Source organism: Emydura macquarii, unplaced genomic scaffold (assembly GCF_026122565.2).
Source record: "Emydura macquarii macquarii isolate MOO-44397 ecotype Brisbane River unplaced genomic scaffold, CSIRO-AGI_Emac_v2 contig_3348, whole genome shotgun sequence".
Taxonomy (NCBI): domain Eukaryota; kingdom Metazoa; phylum Chordata; order Testudines; family Chelidae; genus Emydura; species Emydura macquarii.
The window spans coordinates 3,631,741-3,636,436 of record NW_027133485.1 but is presented as its reverse complement, the minus strand read 5'-3'; positions in this window follow the sequence as shown (position 1 = coordinate 3,636,436).

Below are 4,696 nucleotides of genomic sequence, written 5' to 3'. Positions count from 1 at the left end.
CCTCAGGTGCCCAGTGCAGGCATTAAACTTGGCCTGGTAGAGTTTATTCAGTAAAACATTCTACATCAAAACCTTGAGTGAATGCATTAGCTTGTGCTAGAGAAAGCAGCCAATGCAGTAGCTATACCGATGGTTCCATGGCCCCGCTCCTCCTGTATGAACCGAACGGCAGGAGTCTCAGTGGCTCCACGGGGGAAAGGGGTTTACATATTTTCTCAACACTGATAATGAAGCGGCAGAGTTTCAAAAAGCAGTGGAGTTTTGGGGCTCGTGACCTGTTACAGGCCAGATCCTCAGATGCTGTAAATGGAGCTATGCCGTTTTCCACCCGCTGAGGCTCTGGCCTTGTAATGTTTTGCTTACGTTGCTTTCTGTTCTAAAGTCCAAGCTTCATCCTAACTCTGTAACCCCCATGACTGAGTCGCTCCTGAGTGAAACAAAACGAGTTCTCCCATTCCTGGCTGAAAATGGGTGTCAGAATGATCAAATCCAGCTGAGGTGTCAATCACACCACAACAGAGATGAATCTGTCCCAATGAGTTTATTGTTAACCATGGTTGGAAACAAATGCTACACCGCTCGGGGAGGTGGTGTTACTAAACTGGCGTAGCGTGGCACTTATGATGGCAGGAGTCAGGTTTAAGTGAAGACACTTCTACGGCGAGGTCAACACAAGGCACGGTACATTGACCTACCCTGTAGTGTAGACCGAGCCTGACTCTAAATGTGCTGCTCAGGGGTATCTCTTGTATGGAATCACCCCCGTCAATGTAAGGTAAAGTAACAGGTGTCTCCGATTCAACTGGCACAAATTCAGGAGGTCCTACAGGCAAACACAGGCTTCTGTTGGAACTTTAAGCTCTATTGATTGGCAGGCTGATATTTACTGACTGGTCAATATCAGGCCGTAAGGACCAATGTTATCCTGGGAAGGAGCTGCATGGAAGAAAGTCAGTCTGTTTGCTCGCACTATCGTGCCCTAAGGGCCACACCGCTTCTTTAGGAATCCCAGGAAAACATTTCCCTGCAGCCAGGGGACGAGACTAAAAGAGATTCAGAGGCGCAGCCTGTTTGAAAGTGCTGGGTTTTATTTCTCTTTAGCTCGGCAGCTGCCTGGCCTGGACTGTGAAACCAAAGTCCCAGATGCCCATTGACACTCACCACTCCAGCGTTCCGGTCCCTTTATACGCCCAGAGCAGAGTGAACTGGTTTCAGTATAAATGAAAAGCAGGCCCACGATGATACACCGTATTTTCGTTAATAACCAGCCCTGCTTCCGCTGCCTTGCATGTCGGGCTGAGTCTCTGTGGCACTGGATGGTAACATTTTTATACCCACCTGGCACCAGTGTAAATGATTCAATGAGGACAGAGCCTCTTGGGTCAGCTGGTGACAGCAGTGTTAACAGGCTGCGTCCCTGCTCTGCTAGCACGTTGCACTCACTGCAATAATGGTGAATCGAGCGCCTGAGATTAATAACTCACCAATCCTCTCATGGGCTGTATCTACACTGTAGAGCCTGCCTAGCTATGCCAGCATTGCCCTCTAGTGGCAACGCAGCGTGCTCCGACAGAAGGAGTTTTTCTGCCTGTGTAAAAGCACCACCTCCCTGAACCGTAGCTATGCGGAGAACAGCCGTCTCCTGTCAGCAGAGCTGCCTCTGCACTGGGGGGGTTTGGCAGCAAGCCTTTGTCTGTAGGGCCTGGTCTACACTCAGAAATTAGCTTGACCTAGCCACGTTGCTCAGGGCCGTGAAAACACTGGCACCTTGTGGGACGTAGTTAGGTCAACCTAACACCACCTCCCCCAGCCCCCCCCTGTAGTCATGGTAAGGTCGCTGGAAGAATTCTTCCATCCACCCAGCGACCGCTCTCACAGGGGTGGATTAACTACATTGATGGGCAAACCCCTTCCGTCGACGCAGCACCAGAGCTGTGCAGCTGTCGTGTGGTTTTACCCGGCAGGTCTGGGCTTTTTTCACACCCCTGACCAACCCAGAGAGACCAGTACATTGGATGTGGCGAGCAGGCAAGCCCCAGCGCCATTGTGCCGATGGGCAGCAGCTTGCAGGGTGTTCTCTCGCTAGCAATACACAGCTCAGAAAATGTTACAGACACGAAGCGTTTCAGCAGCTACGTGTCAAACAACTTTGCTGGGTTACCAGGATTTTGTATTTCCGGGGGGGGCAGCTGTCCTGCTTCCTGCTGGGCTGGGGCACGTGTGGCCAAACAAACGTTTTATTTGTGTAATCAGCCAGGTAATGGAACGGCCAAATAAATGTTACGTTGTTTTTCTATATACATGCCTGCTTTCTCTGAGGGAGGGATGCGTACGGTGGGGCATGACCTTACCTCCATCTGCTGGGGACCTCTTGCCTGTTTCAGCACCGGACCATTGTATCTCATTTCAGATACATTGCTCCGATTATTAGGATTAGGGACTAATTGTGCTAGGTGCTGTACATACACACCATAAAAGATAGTCCCTGCCCCAAAGAGCTTACAGTCTAAATAGACAAAGGGTGAAATGGGAAACTGAGGCACAGAGCAGGGATGTGACTTGCCCAAGATCACCCAAGAAGCCCGGGGCAGAGTCAGGAATAGAACCCAGGTCTCCTGAGGTTCTAACCACTGGACCACGCTGTCCCTACTCCTGGTTGCCCATGGACATTGGCCTGGATTTAAGTGGCCTAAACACGCAATGCCCCAGGAATGAAATGGAGACCAAAGGGGGTCACCAGCACAATATCGCATTACCCCCTTGGAGGATCAGTGCACCTGAGGTCAGCTGTGGCTAGAAACATTGCCATGGCGAATTGCTACCAAATCTTGAGAAGGGAGGGAATCGTCTCTGACGGGGTGAAAGGAAAGCTCTCTTCTGCCTCTGGTTAGTAAAGAGAGGGATGGCCAAGGTATGGCAGGCGTGGGACAGCGAGAGAGAAGGGTAAGTGCAGAGACGGATGTGCAGATGGGGATGGCTGGGTGGATGAGCCCACGCCAACAAGTTCCGCTGTTTGGATTTAAGGGACCAGCTCAGCCCATTGCAGTGGGGCTCAGGGCACGACCTTGCCCCTGGCCCACTGATGCTCAGCTCTGGCGTTCCACCAGCCCAGACCCACCGCCGGGCTGTGCTGTCCACTTTGCAGTCTGCCGCTTTGCCGCATGTCATTAAACTTTAATTCAGTAGAACCATGCACTATCCCCCCAGGAAATCAAGACAGGATGGGCATCAATCCTTCACTAACCCTTGACAAATATTACAATAAACAGGGATGATTTCCATTTAATCTAGCCTTAAACAGCCCAGGCTCTGTGTAAAGGGCCTGTCAACACTCGCTCCAGCTGGGGCTTCAAACGCCGACTCGCCCTGCAGGACACCAGCTCCCAGTAGGCTTTTCCACTAACCCTTCCATGGCCCCACACCTGCCACTGCTCCAGGCGCTAACGCTCCACTGAGGCCAATGGGGTGTGCTCAGAGGCACTAGGCATATTCAGCAATGCAGCAGAGACGGGGGCTCCCAGGTGTGACTGCGGTTCAGAAATTCCTTTCTACCTGGATGCAACTGGAGCCCTGCTTTAAGGAGCTGAGCCAAAGCCCCCTGGCATCAACGGGAAAACTCTCATGGGCTGTGGATCATGTTCTAAGACAAGGGGGCAAGAAATCCCAGACGCCTGGGACTTAGCTGCATACAAATGCCCTGCTCCGAGCAGCGCTGGACTCTGGCGCTCTTTCCCCGCCCTCTGGGGGACTCCAGCACCCCTCCCCTAGCATTGACCTGGCCAGCACTTTTATGGCTCAGTCGTTCTGGCAGATGGACTAAAGAGGCCGTCCGGAGCCCTCCAGCCCTGGGGGAAAGGTAGGCAGCGGTGTGCATCAGAATCCTCTGAGCTTCATTTTGTTTTCTTTCGCTTTGACTTGTGGGGATTTTCACTGCCGAGAAATGACGACGCTTCCGGGGACTGTTACAATGGCTGTCTGCAAGGATGAGGCATTTCCTAGACCCCCACGTCAATGAGTCCCATGACAAGGCCACGCCTGCTCAGAGAATAGCAGGCTTCCATGCATCGGCTCAACACACAGAGTGACATACGGCACCGGGCACATCAGCTGCTGGAGAAACAGAAACTCGCAGGCGGAACAAGCAGCCAGGGCAGCAAACGGCCCAGAGATGGGCTTCAATCTGGCTGGAGGGAAGCTATTTTACATTCCCAGTCAGAAAACTTTGCTAGGAGCCGCTAAGGGTGCAAAGAGGGGCAGTGGGCCTGATTCTGAGCTGACGCCAGCGCAAATCAGGAGTAACGGCGTTGGGTCAATGGGCCCGATCCTCTGCTCTGATATAAATCAGCCTAGCCTCACTTGCTTCAGTGCCAGCAGAAACCACTTTAAAGGCAATGGCACTCCAGTGCGTTACAGGCCAATGGCCGAGGACTGATTACAAAGGAGAGGAGAAGCTGGCCCAGCGGCTACTAATCAGAGCTGTTTGGATGAGGGGGAAGCTGTGTTATGGACGGGTCATGACATCACATAAAGGAATCCACGCCAGCCTTCTTTGGTGTTTGTGCAGGGCCTGCCACCTCATGAATGCTACCAGGAACAGTGTTCCTTCCTATTGTTATTAGCAGTAATGCTGAGATCCCCCCCTTAATGCTGCCCCTTCACCCTCCTTTGTGCTCCTTTTCCCAGGAGCGACTGCCAC